Source organism: Mesocricetus auratus, unplaced genomic scaffold (assembly GCF_017639785.1).
Source record: "Mesocricetus auratus isolate SY011 unplaced genomic scaffold, BCM_Maur_2.0 Super-Scaffold_6723, whole genome shotgun sequence".
In the NCBI taxonomy this organism is placed as follows: domain Eukaryota; kingdom Metazoa; phylum Chordata; class Mammalia; order Rodentia; family Cricetidae; genus Mesocricetus; species Mesocricetus auratus.
In genome coordinates, this window is record NW_024429183.1 from 5,375,434 (window position 1) to 5,396,229 (window position 20,796).

A 20,796-nucleotide genomic window follows, 5' to 3' on the forward strand; every position below is an offset into this window, starting at 1 on the left:
TGAACCCACAGGTGTGTACATACACACACACACACATATGCATAAACACGCAAGAAGGAAACAAAGGGACCACTACTAACACTCCTCTTTCACTGTTTTCTAAGAAAGGCTAAAGTCACAGCTATGTCAAGGGAGGGTAGTACTCAACCTCACAAAAACAATCTGCTTCATATAAGAACTGTCCAAGCCACAGCGATGCTTCAGCTGACACTTCAGCACCAGCAAAATTAGCTGGGGACAGCAGCTGGGCACCGAGGTGTGCAATTCCAAAGCAAGGGGATTCAGACCTCAGCTTATTGGAATCCAATTCAGTCTTCTTTGCTGTTTACATCGTGCATTTGAAGGCTTGCCAGTGCTCACCTTGGAAATCAAATTTCTTCCCTGACTGTGGCTGACACATTCCTTGGGCTTTAGTCCATTGTCTCCCGCTGAATTTTACTCTCTAATTGCAGTGTGTCCTGGGAACTGTGTTCTTGCTGAGGACAACGTTACTCAACGAAGACCCACTGATGTAGCAACTAGTAAGAATGTGTCTTCCTGTGAGCAACCCCTCGCTGATAGTCATGAAGGAATGATGAGGGCACCACAGAATACATCACACTTCTACTCTGTCACCTGCTGTCATAAAACAAACAATTCATATTTACACTGAACAATACTCACTCATATTCTGAGTGGCCGTGTAAGATGTACATTTCAATGGTCATTATCACTGAACATGTATCTGAAGACAAAAATCACATGATTTCTCTCACCTGAAGAATCACGATTTAATGTATCAACATAGGGGCTGGAGATGTGGCTCAGTGATAAAGGGAGCTTGCTACTCTTTCTTGCAGAGGACTCGGGTTCATTCCCCAGCACATACATCAGGCAGCTAACAGTGGGTGCAGAGCTCTCTTCTGGCCTCCATGACTACTCACAAGCATATGGCATATACATAAACAGACATGTACATAAATACAATAAAACATATGTATATACATGCATAATATCAAGGTAAAAGGAGACTTATATAGTTGAAAGAGATCTAAACAAAGGGTGATGGGAACCAAAAGGGTAATGCAGGGAATAAAGAAAGACACTGTGAGTGCCCGCTCACATACGCAGTTACATATTGTAGAGTCTGTAAATAAAATACACATAGACACATGAACACATTCATGGAAAGGAAGAGGTCTAGGAGGTGGAGGGGGCAGCGATAAGGGCAGGCTATAACACTGCCACTTGTGGACAGTGTCTGCATCAGTAAAAGAGCAGATAACCTCCTCTTCCTCCTCTTTCCCTAACACAGAGGGCAGGATGCCTTTTAACACCCCATCTCCTAACACATGAACATACAGTATCTACAAACCTGCCATCTGGCTCTTTCTTTTCCTGATGAAGCCGTTTACATTTCCTCGGTATAATTAGCATTGCAAGGCAACTTGTCAATATTCTTTTCTGCGCAGCATCAAATCAGTTTAAGTATAGCTGCAACTTTGATGGTGTATTTGTTGCAGTGTGCTTTCAAGCGCTGGTGAGGGATAATTACCAAGGAGATTATTACATGGTGTTGGGTTAATTAAATATGATAAAGCCATTTGCCTGTGACATGATGGGCCTGTTTCAATCTAAATGATGTAAAATGGTCAGACTCGTCAAAGGCAACATGGTGACCCTATAAAAGCTTACACCTAGCCAAAATAGATTCCTGCTCATGCTGTTTCAGAGGCCGATGCTCTATTTCGATTTTACTGGCTGTCTTGCAAGATGTCATTACAGGGATGGCTCTTCAACATTTATGCCCAGCCCTCAGGAGAAAACAAGGGATATTCAAGCTGCCCCTGAATTGTGAGATGCAAAATTCTGAAGGTGAGAAAGGGGCAGTTGATATCCATTGGTCTGAGTTAGACTCTGTCTCAATGAGAACTGCTGGCTCGAGGAGGTAGGAAACAAGAAGAGGTCAGAGGGGATGAGGAGATGGCTCGGTCAGTAAAGGCTTGCCTTGCAAGCCTGAAAACCCAAAAAAAGCTAAGGAAAATGCCATGCAATTGTGATACCACTGACAGCAAGATGGAAGGAAGATGGAGACAGGTGGGGCCCCAAAGCTAAATAGCCAGTCCATCTAGTCTTCTTACCCAAGTTCAAAACTAAGAAGAGACTCTGTCTCAAACAAAAAGTGAAAGGATAATGCCTGAGGTTGTGTTCTGACCACAAACACACAGATGTGTGCACACACCCCAAACATGCACACAGACAGATAGGCATACAGATAGATAGATAGATAGATAGATAGATAGATAGATAGATAGATAGATAGATAGATAGACAGACAGACAGATCATCAGGTCATTTATATACTCCATCTCCAATTGACATGTTGTTCACTACAAGCAGCATTAGGATAGAGGATAGAGGTTTGATGGACAGCCCTCCTTTCGCCAGGGAATTTGAAGCTGGATAAGAAACAAGAAAAGCATCAATATTGAACAACATGTTGTCAAATGCCTTCTAAATATTTATGTCCACACTCATAAATCAGCCCTGCTCTCAACATGGGTCAGAGAAGTGTCTCTTTGCAGTGTAGTGGTTAGTGTGGCCTCAGTGGGCTGTTAAAACAAATAAACCCAGGCATCAAAACTGCAGCATCTTTTTGCAGACACAAGAAGCACCTTCTACCACGAACATCAGTAGATGGCGTCATGCTGTGGATGGAAATAAAATGTAATAAATCGCCCATTCTTGGGGAAGCCAAATTGACAGGCAGACCTGTTGTCAAGGCAGAAATGATCAATTCAGTCAAATACACAGTAAGTCCAGTCTCAAAATATCAATGAAACTAATTGCTGCAATGATGGTCCAGGTGAGAGTCACCATTGGCAATTAGCAATATCTATCGGCGCCTCCTGCCAGTGGCTCACAGGAAGAAACTGAATAAACAAACACCTTATGAAATGCTGGCCCTGTCAATAGGGAGGCACTGACTTGCAATCCAGTCTAGAAAAAGAGACATATGCTATATGAGAGTGTTGCATTCCTCTCAACCATGAGGGATATCTATCTGTTTGCTTTGCATTTAGAATGCTTACACATAAGAGTGACTGCTTGCTGCAGCTTCCCTCTCTTTCCTGAAGCACCAGCCTTAACTTTCCTCTGTTTCTTCATTCTTCACTTACTCAGCACCAGCCCACCACCCCTTTCTTCCTCAGACTCCACTAATGAATCAAACACCACCAACAAAACCCCAGTGTGCAGAAGAAGTCAACTCAGCACCCCAAAGCAGAAAGAATGTAGTTGACAAGAGGGTCCACACAAGCTGACCCCTGGAGGAAGGGCAGGACATGATAAGCGGGTGGAGATGGGAGAACAGTTAGAAAGTACAAAATAAATGCCCTAGTCTAGGGAAGTAAAATGCCAGACATAATGGGCTCATAAGGGTCTGGTGCAGGGAGTCTGATATCCGACCAAGGCCAGACAGAAACACAACCCAAGCACAACAATGGTCTTCACCAGTTCAGAAGGAATGTTGGTTCTGCAGTATGGGTGAAACTTACATGCGTCATAGAGTGAAAACATTTCTCCATGGAAGTCCTGTACCACATGACAAAAGGTTGCCAAATCCTGAAGAAAAGCTCACTTGGTTGGGGATTAAAGGGGTGAGATAAACCAAAATAAATTCTGAGGGAGCTTTCTGTTGTAATGAGAGAGTCTATATCTCAATAGGTGCTGGGTTCAATAAGTGTGTGTGTGTACTCAGAGAATTCAGTTAAGATTTATGCCACTCGAGCCGGGCGGTGGTGGCACACGCCTTTAATCCCATCACTCGGGAGGCAGAGGCAGGCTGATCTCTGTGAGTTCGAGGCCAGGCTGGACCGACAGCTTCCAAAACAATACAGAGAAACCCTGTCTCATAAAAACCAAAAAGAAAAAAAGATTTATGCCGTTCATTGTGTAGAAAGCTCATATAACAAAAGAAAAATATCTTTATATTTGCTATTCATATCTACCTAATAATATGCATGGGGAGATACTTAGAGGAAATATACAGAGGCTTGCCATCCAAAGGTGGATCATGCTAAGATCAGCTAAATCATTGGGTGGGCAGAAACATGAAAAGGCAGGGAGAGCTGAGCATTGCTGGTTGAGTTGAGCTGGTGGATACATAAGTGCACCGTGCAAACACTAACTTGCCCTAGGTGTGAAACACAAAACGTTGTGCTTTTAAAACTGAATCGGGCATGGATGGGCTCTGTTACTTTTATCTGTGCTGTGACAAAATACCTGATAAAAAACAACTTGGGAGAGGTTGGCGCTGGAGAGATGGCTCAGTAGTTGAATGTTTACTACTCTTGCAGAGGATCTGAGTTCAGTTCCCAGCCCCCAGTTGGCAGCTCATGTAGCTCTAGCTTAAGGGGAGTTGGTGGCCTCCTCCATCTCCATCAACACCTAAACATAAACACACACACACATACACACACACACACACACACACACACACACACACACACGCACAAAAACAAGACAAATCTTTAAGAGCATATATTTTTAAAGATAGAAGTTTATTTGGCTCCTGGTTTTAGAAGGTGCAGTCTATCATGGCAGATGGGCATGGTGAAGTTGGAGGGTGTGGTGGAACTTCTCACCTGAAGGCTAGACCAGGAAAGAGAGAACACAGACCAGAACCAGATGTGGCTGTCACCTTCAAGGCTCACCCCCCTAGTGACATACTTTGATCAGCTACAGTCCACATCACAGAAGGCTCACAGGATCCTAAAACATCATTGCCAGACAAGGACCAAGAGTTCAAGCACATGACCCTGGTGGAGGGTGCATTTTGTATCCAGATCGTAACACTTTATTTTTACAGACAAAAGACATCGCACATGTTCACTACAGAATTATGTGGAGGAATGTGATGAGATTTTGTCATATGTTTTAGAACAAATCAGAGGGTGGTACAGAGGGAAGATGACAGGTAGAGCAACAGTCATTATTCTATGTTGGCCACTGTTAAGTGTCAAGTATTAGACACTATGCTATTTAACCCTACGGGTGTGGTCCTATATTGAATCAGGTGGACTGATGATCAGTAGGCTGTGGCTTTCCATGGTATCATTTGATCCCCAGTCAACTGTAGTCTGAAAACATTAAATAGAAATATCCAAAAATAAATAATTCATATATTTAAATAACACACACATAATTTTATTTTTACTCAAATTTTGTGTAAATGTAGTTGGGTGCTGGGTGTGTACACATGAGTGCAGCACCTGTGAAGGCCAGAAGAGGGTGTCAGATCTTCTGGAGCTGGAGTTAGAGGTGATGTGAGCCATCTGAGGTGGATGCTGGGAACTGAACTCTACTCCTTTACAAGAACAGCAAGTACTCTTAACTGCTGAGCCATCTCTCCAGCCCCTTAAGTAACTTTCATTTCATTGTTATAACAGCTCTATTGTATTGTTAGTTACTGTTGATCTCATACAGTGTCTAATTCATAAATAACACTAATCATATATCCATATTATGGATTTCACACTACCCACAGCTTCAGACAAGAGGGGACTACTGTATCAGCAGGAGCGCAATTTGAGCTTGGGGCTAATTGACCTGCAGATGGCATCTTTGTTCAGTGCCCCTTAGAACTAGGTTTCTCTTCTATTTTCTTCTTGATGAGAGGAGGGTTTCGGTCCTTCAAAACAGCCTAGGCCTGGCAGTAACTTAGTTTTTAATTTATAAGTTTTGCAAATTATTTTGCATGGATCATGACTTAAATTCCACAAGTATTCCTTGACACTTTAGCAAAAGTGACACTGTATGGCCCCAGTACCCCAAAATGCTGGCCTCTTCTCAGGGCACTGGCTGCAGTGTTGGATTGGTGGTAGCCGGGGGCCTGAAACAGTTTAGAAGGTATTTTGTGGAAGCTAATTTTGTGCGAGCACTTTATTCTTAAGTTTGGCATCAAGACACATTGTCAAAGTCTGTACATTTCCTATGAAGCTCAGACACTGGCATCACATAGACTGGTATCTGATCCATGAACTCTAACTGGTGACTTCAGGAGAAGCTATTAACATCTGTGGGAATCTCTGCTCTCGTATAATGGGGATAATTTTAAGTAATTTTCAAGTCGTTATGAGGAAAAACCAATGTTGAGGAATGTACAAGCTTGGGCCTGTGTAAAGGCTGGATGCAATTTTATTTCTGTCTTATTCCTTCCCCTGTCCCATAAGAAGAAATAGCAGTCAGAGAGCTGGACCATGAACTATTCCTCAGAGGTGTGTTTAACACCAAGAATTAGCAATTGGATCTCCCTAAGAATGCCTTTCTAGGGAGAAGCTCGCTGTATAAAAATTATACATTTACAAAGGTAATTATACTTCTCTATGCCACCTGATTGCCTCATAATAAATACCCGCTCACAATATAGGTCTCTGTTGGTGCTGGCATCATCAGAGCCCACCTAGGATGGAAGAAAGGGACTGTCAGCGGGAGCTACTGCAGAACATTCAGTCAGAAACAATGCGGACTATGATTTTTGACAGTTAAAATAGAAGGAGTAGGGCATGAGTTCCATTTGAGATGTTTAGAGCTGGGCACTCAATGGAAACCTCTTGAATTGAGCTAAAGAGTGTAAGTAGGAGTGTAAGTAATAGCAGTATCCTTTTGAGGGGACCCTTGTGGTTCTGCCAGGAGTTTCTAGTCTTTAATGAGAGTCTCCAGGGGTTTCAGCTGACAGAATCCTGACATCCGCAGTCACTCAAAGGGCCCAAAGATGCATCTCTTAAAAAAAAAGAGGAAGGAAGAAGCTAGGCACTGTGGTGCACAACTGTAATCTCAGCACACTGGAAGATAACAACTTCAGGGTCACCCTTAGCTACATAGGGAGTTCCGAACCCTCCTGGGTGACAGGTGAACCTGCCTCTATACAAAATAGAATGAAGGAACGCAGCCTTCTGTCTGACCAGCGGCATTCATAAATCAGAAGAGGGACACTGTGAAGGAATGAACAACTGAAGAGTGAACGATGTGAGACCACATGTGGACCATCATCACAGGATCAAAGGACATAATTTGGCAAACAAAATTAACTCCAGATGACCTCCACACGTGTTCATTATTCAGCGCACATTTGCAGAGCACACACGCAGTCGCCAAGCAGGTGGTTAAGCACCTGAATGTGTCCTTGGGATATAAGGCACAGCTTTAGTCATAGAGGAGACATGCCCAACCTCATTATAGCAGACCCTTCCCTTCCTGCCTCTTCCCTCCAGGAGAATCCTTCTTGGGAACAAGGAAGGGATGGTGGCTTCTAGTAGGTAAAGAAGAGGTCTGAGAATGGAGGAGGATGGAGGATTGTTGACATTCCACAATCCAGATGCTGGGCTGTTATTTTAGGAATTTGGTGACATAGGGAACATTTTTCTCTTCCCATTCCCTCCCCTCCTTCCCACCCAGGTAACTCCTATCTGACCCTCTCCTCATGCACTCCTCCATTTCCATTCAGAAAGGGGCCAGGTCTCCCATGGGTTTGAACAAAGCATGGCACAATCAAGCTGAGTTAGGACCAAGTTCCTCTTCCTGCATCAAGGCTGCGAACAGGTTCCCAAAAGCCATGTAAGTGCCAGGGACAGGTCCTGTTCCCACCTCTGGGAGCCTTACTAACAGACCAAGCAATAAAACTGTCACACACATGCAGAGGGCCTAGGTCAGTTGACATGGTAAACATTTACTCCTGGTGAGATTGGGCTTGCATGCACGAAACTGTCCAAGAACAAAGTATGGCTAACACAAGTGGCAGAAGGCCAGTGGGATCCTGACTGATAATGGTGATGTCTGTGATAAAAATGGCGTGTGATCAGATTCCAATCAGAAGTGACAAGCCATGGTCACAAAATGCATGCATCCCAAGCAATAAGGATAACCTGTGCAAAGGCCTTGCAGTGTCTGGAATGTTTGAGAACTAGAGAGAAGACTGGTATAGATGCAGCCCCATCTGTACACCTACGTAAAATCTGCAGAGGTCAATGTCTGTTGGCTCTTTCTCACACAATTACACCAGAGATGTCAAGCTTCGTACCTGAAGTTTAGAAAAGCCTGTGCTTATACACGGGGCATAAATATTTTTCCTGAAAAAAAGTCATTAATGTTTTTCAGTCACTCCACAGCAGTGATGCAGATGATGAGGGAAGAACAGACAAACCACCCAGGACATTTCCAAGAGACTTCTGGTCAGAAAGACATATATGCATGGAAGCAAAGTGAACACAGAACTGCCTCTCCCTCCAGCACATCTCACCCTTGTGACCATGGCTCAGGGCTTCCAGGCAGAGCCTGCCTCATGCCCCCACACACACACGTCCAAGGACTTCAGTGCAGTCCAGAGAGCACAGCCAGCCATGGAGATGGAGAGAAAAAAATCTCAGCCGAGAGTCAGACTGCTAACAAGTGGAGAGTTGAGGTTGGCTTGAATCCTTAGAATTACAGACTCCGGAGTTTATTAAATAGCACCCTCTCACATATATTTTCTACTAATTCTCTGTGATAGTTCCTGCTAGCTTCTGTGCCTGAGAACTGTGTGCATTAGGAGATAATATTTTAGAAATTCATGAGCGTACTTTGTGCCAAAAAGTGCAAGCTTAAATAATTTTCATTTTATGAAATGTACATAACGATTTTGAGCTAATCCATTCTAATGGCACTGAACTCTTGAAAACTTGTGAACCAGAGTATTTGGGGAGAAAGGGGAGACTTCTACTCATCATCATATTCATCCTCTTCATGCTACCCTGGAGGGGGGATGCAGACAGAAATACAGATGAAGGTTAAGTGTGGGTCACTGGGAGAAAAGAGAAATGAGCCTGCCCAGGATCCTCCTGGTGCCCAGTTCCTCTGCTCTACACCATGATCTAGTCCTCTTCCCTCTTCACTTGATGCTGTGGAATCCACCATCCTTTACAGGCTTCGACTGCCATTTTTCTTTACCTTTAGCCTGAAAACCCAACACGTCCATTTTGCCTGCAAGAGCACAGTATAAACAGAAACCATTTTTCTTGTTATCTAAGGCTACTACATTTTTTCTATTGCAAAAAACCATAGCTATGCTCACATAAGTCAGGAGGAAAGAAAACCTTTTTAGGCATCACTTCCAATTTCACAGCTTTGAATCATTCTATTCTTTTCTCCCCATCAAAAGTATGTTCCATTAAGCTCGGGACCTCACAACTTGGAAAAACACTAACTTAAACAAATGGAAGTTGTTGAGATATGAGACAAAGGAAAATATGTTTTTAAAGTGTTTGTGTGACTTTTAATCCTGTCTAGATCATAAGCACTTTAGCTCCCAGCTGGCTGGCTCCTTCCCTGTAAATCATCTGGTGTGTGCCTGCCTGGATGATGTGCGAAGGAATCAGGTGGCCCCAGGCAATGAACAAAGACTTAGCAAGTGCCCGGGGTGGAAGGAATGTGAACTTCTTTTCTCATTGAGCCTGGTTCGGAATGCCAAGCCTTGGATAGACCCAGAGCATGCTCGGAGCCTCAGCAGTGTTAGGAGAAATGAACACTGGTATTGAGCCCTTTAGATTGCTGTGCAAAGTTACATGGAAATGACTATTGTAAATTGACCACTCTAGACCCCCAGAGCTCTGTGGGAAGCAAGAGTGGAATGATATGGATTGGCAGTGGGGTGAAAAAGGAACAGTGATGCCCCATAGGTCCTGATGGATGAGTAAGAGTTTACCAGACAAAGAAACAGCAGTGTCTCCATGCACATGATCCCCACTTCTCAGAAAAGGGAACTGAGGCACACAGAGGCTAAGGAAACTGCTGTGCTAGCTGCCAATAGCCCTGACTCAGCAGGTTATTCAAAAGACATGACCAAATGTGCGAAACACTTAATTCAGCACCTGGTTTGTGTTAAAGAACAAATGATAATGTTGGTTTGATCACACCAATCCAAACCTGTGAATCAACTTCTCCCTGACAGGAGGGCATCAATTTTCATACCCTCTTTGGGGGGAACCTGGGACATTCTCCTTGCCCTGCTCCTTATATTTTGTCCATTTCTAATTTGTAGACAATACCCATTTGTCTAACCAATGGGCTCTTGGTCAAGTGCCCTAGCAACTAAAGAAAATAAGCCACTTTACAAGCCACTTCTCCCAGACCCTCCCCGACAAACCTCTTCATTCAACACCAGGATGTAAGCTGGTGAATGTTCCTTATCTTGAAACCCCCTTTGCTCCTGTACTTCCAGTCCTCACTCAAGCAGCCCACTCTCTCCAGACAGAACCCTCAGCCATGTGTCGTCTATGTAAGGCAGAGGCCATCCAACTTGCAAGGTCACCTGGCCTTTCTCTCAGCTTCAGTGCTCACATTCCCTTCCCTGTGCTCATGCCACTGCCGCTGCCACAGTCTGAGCACCATTTAAATGTGTGGAATATTTAACAAGGCAATACAATCAGAGCCAAGGCCTACATCTCAGTGAGCTTCCAGGACATGAACAGCCCCTGATGGTCAGTCCTGCCACACGGGATTCCAGCAACATCTTGTTTTAGTTCGGTTCAGTTTTTCCACCCATAACTTGAAGTTAGATACTTATTCATCGTAATTACCAGCAAATGTTGAAATAATGGATGGATGGATGGATGGATGGATGGATGGATGGATGGACAGATGGATACACAAAGGGCCCCAATATATAATGGATCACAATCAGAAGACAGGAACAATATGGTTGAAGTTATGGATCTATACTTAAAGTTTTGAAAAATTTTTCAAATGTTTCCATCATGAAAGACCAACCTGAGAAAATAATGTTACAGGAAGACATAATGTTTGAATGAGATCACCTCCTTAGGGAATCCAAATAAGTCCTATGTTCCCCCTTTCCTAATCCATCACAACCAACTTCAGTGGCATTCTTTGTTCTCATACATAGAACACAGAGGTCACATTCCACATGGAACTCCCTGGTCAAATGCTAGCAACAAAGAGGAAAGAGAAGTGGATCTGAGCTGTAGCCCATGGTCAAATACCAACCTCTGCATCTGTGACCAGATGGATTTGGGTAAACCCAGCAAAGAGAATACTGTATCACTCTATCAGGTACCACAAGTCAATGCATATGGACCTCTGTGCGTCTAGGAGCCTATGTGTACATGTATACATTCTCTCTCTCTCTCTCTCTCTCTCTCTCTCTCTCTCTCTCTCTCTCTCTCTCTCTTTCAGAAAAGCTCTGTTTTTTTAATGGTTATATTAGAAAGAGCCTTGAAACTCCCTTGCTAGCTTGAGTTTCCACTAAAATACATGATTACTTTCCTGAAATGTCATTTTAATTACAGAAATTCAATAATGAGCCCCAAACACCCTCCCATGTACCCTGTGACAAGCACTAGTTGAGGTTTGTTCTTTTTATTATTAATAATCGAAGGCTGTACACTAAATTAGGTGACTTTTGGAGATTGTCATTGGAAGCCTGGCTAACAGAGGCCTGTGGGCAGCTGCTTGGCATTCAGCTGTGTTATCGTGAGAGATAGAGCTGCTTAGAAATCTGCATAGATTAATAAATAAGTCTTGATATAAACATATTGATCCAGATGCCCTGGAGAGAAAACACCCCATTGCCTCCCTTTGTGCAGAAACTGAGTACTGCCACATAAGACTTAGAGTTAGGGAAATAGTCACCTCTCATGAGGGACTACTCCATCTCCAGGAAGTGGGGAGATGCTACAGATACATCTTTGACAGAGACACAGATAACTACTTCCCAAAGTTCAGGCCCCAAGACGAACTCCAAATAGTAACATTCCCTCATGATATTCACTGAGCCCTTCACTCAACAATCAGGTATTCATTTATTCAACCATGATTATTAATGCAGATCTGTTTCTGTGTGAGATGGATCACCCAGGCGAAGCATGGGATGTTAACATTTATGTCTGAGGACTCTAGGGCAGAGACAGACATGGCAAGTTCTTGTTGAACACTAAATGTAAATCTGGTGTGAGACTCAGGAGTCACTGTGGACTTTGTTCAGTGCTGACAACAGTTCCATGCCCATCCACAAGTAGCAACCCACTGGTAGAGTAAGGCTCTCTAGTGTTCTCTCTCTCTCTCTCTCTCTCTCTCTCTCTGTCTCTCTCTCTGTCTGTCTCTCTCTCCTTTCCTCTTCTCTCTGCATGTAAATATGTGTATGTGTGTCTCTCTATATGTCTGTCTCTCTGTGTGTCTCTGTCTCTGTGCACGATTCTATATCTCTACGTGTGCCTGTCTCTATACATATATGTTTATCTCTGTGTGTATGTCTCTGTCTCTCTCTCTCTCTGTGTCTGTCTCTGTGCATGTGTGTCTGTCTCCCTGTGTGTGTCTGTCTCTATGTGTGTGTGTGTCTCTGTCTTTTTGTGTGTTTATCTGTCTCTGTGTGTATGTCAATCTGTGAGTGTCTATTTCTGTGTGTGTGTGTGTCCCCCAGAAACTGGGTAACACCCCCTATATCTCTCTTTGTAAGCTGAGAAGCCTGCTGTGACTTTGCTGACTCCCATCTCCTCTCCTCCAAGGCTACAAACCCAGCTGCCTCCAGCCCGCCCCCACAATATCTGAGTTATAACTTTTTTTATCTGGTGCCTCTATGTCTTTATGGTATAAAACCACCCCACACCTCAAAACCTGTAAGAGTAAGAAACTGCCTTTGTTCTCCAGAGTTGAAGCTTCTTTCTCTTTGGTACCCCATCACACTGTCCCTAGTGGCCATGCCTCCTGATGAGGCTCTTGTTCATGACACCATAGCTCTCCCAAGAAATATCTGATGGGTAATTCATCTCAGCATAATCTCTAAGAACCTTTCATCTTCTCTTTTGAATAGCACCAAGGGAAGGACTGTTCTGTTATCCCTAGTTACCGTCCTTGTGGCCATTTCTTGTCTATTAGTTTAAGGACACCTGGAAGAGTCATGGAATACTGGGTAGACAAGGAATCCAAGATAACATCTAACCCATTGACTCACATTTCCTCAGTCACTATTTCACAAAAGAAAGATTTTGTGGAACTCCAACTTATGGAGAGGATGGAAGAGGGAAGCCCGTGGCTGAACAGAGTACAGGCCACCTAGCATGGAACCACAGGCTCTCTGAACAGCTACTGAGAGAGACCTACAGAATTGGGGGTTCCTTGAGACATGAAGCCATTAGACAATGTCAAGCTTACAAATCTGATAGTCAAGGTCACAGGGATGAGAAAGATACAGTTTGACTTGGTCTTCAAGTCTGTCCCTGATATCTCAGTATACTGACATTTTGGCAAGAGGAATTATGTGGGAAAAGAGTTATGATGGATGGCATAGTTTGAACATTAAATGTTGAAGTACATCATTGGGATGGGTCTTGGGTTTACTACCTGGACACACTTGTTATTCTCTAGCTCTGCTTCCTGATTGCAGGAACAATGTGATGAGGCAACTTCCTGCTCCTACTGTGTTGTGTTCCCTACCATCATGGACTATATTCCTCTGGAACTGTAAGAAAATAAGCCCTTTCTCCTGTAAGTTATTTTTGTCAGGATATTTTATCATAGTAACAGGAAAGAAAGTAACTCAGAAGTCTTGAATTTGAGATCTAGTGGGGGCAGCCACATGACAGTACCCATGAAACATGAGGTAGCCACATACAGAGGTCTGCAGCTGGCAAGAGAACGACATGTACTCCTTAGTGTGGGAGCTCTCATGACAGGGAGGATAAGGAATGACTAACACAAAGAAAAAGTCCTTCAGCTACAAAGAGCCAAAGAAGAGATGTAGAGAGGGTCAGGGGTTAACATCTGGATATTTGCTCCAGATGAAAGGTTTGGGGCATTGTTTTGAGATGTAGAGAGGGTCAGGGGTTAACATCTGGATATTTGCTCCAGATGAAAGGTTTGGGGCATTGTTTTGAGGTGGAGTTTGATGTTCACTTTGAATTATGGCAACATAGGCCATCCATGGGGGAGACTGACCTGAGATGTCAGCCCCTTCCTTTGGACCAGTTATTTCTTTATCTATCCATGGCTCTTCTGTGTCTCAGCCTCAGGAGGGAGAAATGTGATATGTGAAGCCTATGTGTCCTTTTCCTAAGGGATATTATTACAATTTCAAGAATTTAATGAGCCAATTTTAAACACCAATTTAAAAAATGAAATTATTGGCACTAATAATTAAATAACCTTAAAGCAGCAAGTACCCAAAATGCATCACTCTAATTATATTTCTATATTTTCTGTCTGTGCTCATGATATTATTTGCAGATATTAGATCCCTATGGCAGAAATACTGTAATGGGGTGCAGCCACATAGCTTGTTATTGGCTATGGTAATCTGGGGGATCAAACCAAAGTCCTTGGACCTGCTAGGCAAACACTCTACCACATAACCACAAATCTCCTTCCAGGTCTTCATGCAGTGATAACTCATTGGCAGCTTGCAATCAACCTTGTGGGAATATTTATTCTATGGAAATAGGCATAGACTATAAACCAGTGCATGCAGATCCCCAGTAAGAGACGGCTAGACTCCCTAAAACTCCATAGCATGCCTCTGGTCAAGGCTTTCTGCAAGGCCTGGGTGGCCTGGGTGGATTTTCCCAGGTAGATTTCTGGCTCTGTGCTCAATGAGTTCTGTTCATGGCTTTTGTTTGTTTGTTTTGTTTTCTTTTTTACCCTTGCTTTGGAAAATGTTGTCACAAATATTAAAGTCAGAGCTTGCAACCATTTGGAGTCCCATTAGCAGACAGGGGTTGGCAAGATAGTTCAGTGTTAAAAACACTTGCCGCTCTCGCAAAGGACCAGGGTTCAGTTCCCAGAGGCTACAACAGGAACCACACAACCACCTGTAACTCCACTTGCAATGCCCTCTCCTGCTCCTGCCCCAGGCGCCTGTGTTCATGTGGTGCATATAAATTCACACAAGCACACACACATATGTTCATAAAAATAAATAGACAGTTGGGAAGCACCATGTTGTTTCAGAAGGCCATGTTCAATGTTTAGTTCCCACCTTCCACATCCAGGGTTCACAGAACAACTGCAACTTCACCCCCAGGGCATTCCAACACATACACATGCACATGCACACATACACACATACACACAATTAAAAATAAAATAAATCTTAGAGCTGCAACAGCCCATCAGAAAATGTGCATGTGTTTACTAAAACCAGTCACCAGGAGTAGCCAGCCATTTAGACACACAAGATGGCACAGGAGAATGTCCTAGACACTTGGAACTTAGCAGGTAGGGCAGTGAGAGAGGGAGAGTGTCACAGGGCACAAGGCACTAGAGCAAAAAGGAGAGAAGACTTCCTTCCTGGATTCTGCCTTTATCCTTCATTGCCAAGGTCTTTGCACGGGGGTTGACAGTCTCGAGAAATCAGTTATTAGCTTTATTACATCTGTAGTTATTATTCTATTCATCGTGTTCACACCTCGGGCCATCCTATTTACATAATGAGAAAGAGGATCTGCTGGAGAGGAGGGGTGTGTGTTGATTGTCACCAGCCTGCCTTGTTAGTTGACATAGTAAATAACATTCACGTCCTGGGCTGCGGCTCTAGGGGATGTTCTGTTCATTTTAGTTATCATCTTGTTTTTCTCCAATTTGGTTGGGGAGCTTTTCATAGAACCTTTCAGATAAAGAGACCAGCATTATTTGCTGGTACTTTAGCTACTCTGTTTCTGGGAGATGGATGCGGCCAGTCAGTTTCCCGGCTGAATGATGCTGATGCACCCGGGCTTTCTATGCATTTTGACCTGAGAGTGTTTTTCCCTAGTTCATGTGTGGGTGGGCTCAGATTTCTCCTCCACTCAGCAACCTGTTGTACTGATGGACTTTAAAAGCTCCAGCCGGAGCAAGCCACAGGATGTACAGGAATAGACGTTGGATGAAAAAGATAGGGATCCTTGTTCTAAAAGTAGGAAGAGAATTTTGCCTTTTCAAGATTCTCAACTCACTGTGGAGTTTTTATTTGCTACACAAGAAAATCAAAGGGTAAAAATAGACCCTCCCAGGCACTGGGCGTTCTCTTCTATGGTAATCTCACACCTGGCTTAACCTGTCCAGTCTCGGAGCTCTGGCCTATGTTTGAGGAAGGGCCTGAGACATTGGGCTGGATGAAGGAATGGGTGGCTAAGAACCTGTGACAGGAAAGCTGTGCTGCCTGTGAAATGAAGTCACAGACTCCAGCTCACATATCATTGCTCCATTGACCTTCATGAGTACAACATATTTGAAAATACATTAGGAATTCCAAGTTGATGACCACTGAACATTAATTCTATAAAGACAGGTGTGTCTTGTAAGCACAGGGCATCATACAATATCCCCCACCCATGAAGCTACCCTTAACTGTAAACTTGCCTGTGCTATCTGACATGGTGGCAGTTGACACACCACATGCACGGAACAAGCAGTATGTGCTAAAGATTGCGGGTGCCAGAAAGGAAGAAGGAAGTGCAGGAAGAGGGTGAGAAGGGACAGGGACAGGACTGAGGAGACAACTGATCCCATGTCTTTGCAGACAGCTGGTGGCTGCCCTCCATCTCACCCCTGATACAGCCTGAAGTTTCTATATCTAAAAGAGCAATATGTGAAGGCACTTGTTGTAAACGACCAGTCATAGCATTAAAAGTACTTGCTAAATATTTACTAAACACATGTTCTCAGCCATAAACAAAATGGATACATCCAAGTCTTTGCCTCTGTTTTGGGAAAAAGACCCAGCTTAGGCCAAGCTCTTGATACTGGGTGTTAAGAAGCCCCAAGTAGACTTAGGGGAGAACGGATCATACTTTTTTGTCCAACCCCCATTGGCTGGAAGTGTTCTGTCAGATTTTTTTTCTTTCCTCTCATTATCATGAAAACAAAAGTATGTCATGTAAAGTCTTCCCTCTGTGCCTGGGACACAATAGTGAGAGAGAAAATGAGCTCAGGTTTCAGGCAATTCCTGGGCTGCAGCTTCCGTTTCCTGCTGGGTAGTTAGAATATAACATATAGACTGGAGGTGGTTCTGTCTTCTCTTATAGAGTTCATACAAGGAAAATCCAGCAAGATGCCCAGGAACAGACAGAACACCATAAAGTGCAAGAAAAATCTAGTCTTACATTACTACACCCTTGGGCTGAGACCCATGAGGCTGGCTTTCCAAAAACAGATTAAAGAACATCCTTCCTGGATGTTCAGGAAAGTTCTGGTCATTTAGATCAAGACCCAGCTTGTTTACCTAGCAAAAAAGATATTCTTATTTCTGGCCAGAGATTCCCCTCACCATCTGCTTCCTGATTTCTCTCTACCACTGTCCACCAAACACCTACGCCTGGGGAATTACTCTCCACTCACCCCATACAACCGTGACTTTCAGAAACCACACAGCAGCAGACATTTAGAGTTTAGAGTTAGTGCCTCGTACAATGCTTCCATGGACAGTGGGCTGAAAGGGGTTGCTGGAGATTCTCAGCCCAAGGCTATCTCTTCCATGGTGTCTAAGTAGGAAGCTGGAAACCTTTAGTTCCATGTCCCTAGGGACAAGAACCCCTCACGCTACCATACATTCTTATAGTCACTGGAAAATAACATCATTCAGAAGCTTCCATGGGTCTGCTTGTGCGTCTGCTGGGATAGAGATCAGGGAATGAGGGGAAAGGGGAATGATAAAGGAGTGGGAAGAAAGTGATCTTGGCAAGGCTTAGCTTAAACACAAAAAGTTCCAACGTATTAAACTTAATAAGAGGTACGCTATCTGCTGGATGAGAGTCACACACTAGAAAGTCCACATAGAATGGGCTGACATGAATGATGCAGAAAGGAGACAGTGGTGACCAATAAAGGCATCTAAAGTCTATATAGGACTCACAGCAGTCTGGCCTTTGAGAAGGAATTGGCTATTATTACTCTACTTCCTGGAGGTTCCCTGGGTGATGATTGGCTACACAACAATGGACCAGTGTGCCTCACTCCTGCGCACTGCACAATCACTGACCATTTGGGGGTGACCTCTTTCAACTGTCCCTTATTTGTTTTCTAGCAGCTGTGTCACACTGCTGACTCATTTTGAGGTCACAAACCAAGGGAAACAAAACAACAAAACCCAAAGCAGTCCAGATTCTTGTTCACAGAGAATCAAAGTTCAGTTCACAGAACTGCCTCTCCACTCATGACCACCGAGCGTTACTCAGGGCCCATTTTCCCTGACGAATTGCACACACAATTAAGGGCAGGAACCATTATCTTGTCCTTGGAGTCAGGAGAAAAGGAGTGAAACATGCTCTACTTAGCGAATTCATTGCCTTGCACAGCAAAGGTCTCTTCCGGATAGGAACATGGACAGGCTACAATAATGAGAGTCATTTCCTGGAGATTTGTGGATCCAGTCTCTTTTCTTAGCAGTTGTACGTCACACTGTAGAAAAGCAGCCAGGCTTTTGGCAGAGTCCCTGTCTGTGACATTAAAAAGCCAGTGAGTCACATATGACAGTCCAGCTTCTGGGTCAGATGGCAGTGGGGGGCAGGGTTAAAGAGGACATAGAAGAAATCCTAGACGCACAGAAGACATTTCATCTGGACTTTTCTGCTTCTGAGAAATACAAGAAACATCAGAAGAGCCAATGACATAGTAACATGCTTGCTGTGCAAGCATGAAGACCTGAGTTTGAATCCCCGGCACCCCTGTTTTAAAACTGCTGAACATATAGCACAGGGTTGTAATCCCAACACTGAGGAGGCAGAGACAGGAGGATCCTGGGGGCCTGCTGGTCCACTACTCAAGCCAAATCAGCCATCTTCAGGTACCACTGAAAGAAATTCAGTCTTTGAAAATAAGGTGGATGGCTCCTGAGGGACAATGCCCACAATGAACTTTGGTTCTTATGTATATCTCCATAAGCACACACATATGCATAGACGTTTACACACACACACACACACACACACACAGGAGAGAGAGAGAGAGAGAGAGAGAGAGAGAGAGAGAGAGAGAGAGAGAGAGAGAGAGAGAGAGAGAGAGAGAGAGAGAGAGGAACAAACGAATATTGTCACACCTGGCATCCTTGGGGAGGAGATCCAAGTAGAAAAGGCAGTTGCAATGGTTTTCAGGATACCAATCTTGCTGCTATTCCTAAGTCCCCAGAGTAGACACAATTCTCATATCCATCTCATGTAGACATTCCAAAATATAACAACACCTCAGAGATACTAATTTATAAATGAACTCAAAACCTCTAAGATTTCTGTTTAAACAACCTGCTTAGTTAGCACTGAGGCACTGATTCTCAAACTGTAACCCACAGTATCACCAGTGACTCCTTACATAGCCCAGTGTTCTCCAGCATCTCCAATGCAGTGAGTTCAGAAGACGACTGAGGATTTATATTTCTTACAGATATGTAAGGATACTTCAGGATTTTCTGATACTGCTGATCTAGAGGTCCCACTTTGAAAATCACTCTGCCCAAAAATAAATACTTCTCTTCATAGCTGAAAAAAAGAGTAAACATAGCCCTTTCCTTACTCAAATGCTGCCTAAGGAGAACACAGAGGCGCCTGAGCGGGGAGTCCTCCAGGTCTGCTGTCTAACAGGTCTTCTGGGAATCTTAGTAAATTCAGATCCCAGTTCAAGAGGTTTGGGGCAGGGTCTGATACCATGTTTTTCTGTTCATTTCCAGGTGATGTTGTGGGTGTTTCTCTAAGATTCATCATAGATTCCATCACAAATTTTATCTTCACTTGTCATCTGAGGGTAGGTCACTCTTCCATAGCACAATATTTCATTCTGCTTATGCAGCCTGTGCTGCAAGCTAAGAACCTTATGTGGAGGCAGCGATTTTCAATTCCAAAACAATTACGTTTTTGATCAGAAAGTCCTTTGCAGAGAAGAAGGTTATATGTTGGATTGTGAGTATAGCTCGATGGAAGAGTGCTTATCTAGCATGCCCAGAGCCTGGACTCTGTCCACAGAACTGCACAAAAAATGGGTATGGCGACACACACCTATAATTTCAGCACTTGAAAGGAGGAATCAGGCAGACTACAAGTTCAAGATGATCCATATGAGCAGAAAGTTTGAGCCTAAATTGGGCTACATAATACCCTGCCAATAAATAGGTATGTAGATAGATAGATGATAGATAGATAGATAGATAGATAGATAGATATGGATAGATGGCAGATGATAGATGATTGATAGGTAACACATAGATAATAGCTAGATGATAGATGGTTAATAGATTGCTGATAGAGAGCTATATAGTTGGTAGAGTATTGACAGCAATTATGCATACATTCATACATTCATGAGTAAACTTATCTCCTAAGATTAGTGAACTAATTTTGTCTAGTCTGTCTCTTGGCATTTCACATAAAAATATTATTTGATAGCACAACTTTACTCACAAATGAAAATTTATAATTAATTATAAGTGAAAAAGTCCTATTTCTGCTAAAGTTACACTACCTTTTAAAGTGGAGGGAAGTCTTTGGTCCTTATTTCCAGCAGCTGGTTTGAGAAGAATCATGAATTCCTAAGGCTTTTCTACCTACCAATAATAAGGGGACATTATCTACTTTTAATGATATGAACTCTCCAGTTTCACCTAGATTTTAAAGAACATGTCAAAGTGCCATTCTAACATAGTTCTGCTGTCAACTTGACATACATAGGAAAAGGGAACCTCAGATGAGAAATTGCTTCCATCATATTGGTCTGTGCCCATGGCACTGGGGTTCTTTTCTTTCTATATTTATTTATTTATCTTACATCCTGGCAGCAGTTTCTCTTCCCTCCTCTTCTCTTAGTCTATCC

General features: G+C 43.4%; 1 protein-coding gene and 1 long non-coding RNA gene across 4 annotated transcripts in view; one reads left to right on the plus strand and one right to left on the minus strand.

Annotated features, from left to right (window-relative positions):
* The window catches only part of Cdh13 (cadherin 13), a 973,690-nt gene that overhangs the window by 851,585 nt on the left and 101,309 nt on the right, over nt 1-20,796 (minus strand). The window lies entirely within an intron of this gene.
* Nucleotides 10,923-20,796, plus strand: part of LOC121136216 — a 61,068-nt gene continuing 51,194 nt past the window's right edge. For all 3 annotated transcript variants that reach the window (XR_005873354.1, XR_005873355.1, XR_005873353.1), the window contains exons 1-2: nt 10,923-11,085; nt 19,661-19,734. This is a non-coding gene — a long non-coding RNA (uncharacterized LOC121136216). The remainder of the gene's footprint in view (nt 11,086-19,660; nt 19,735-20,796) is intronic.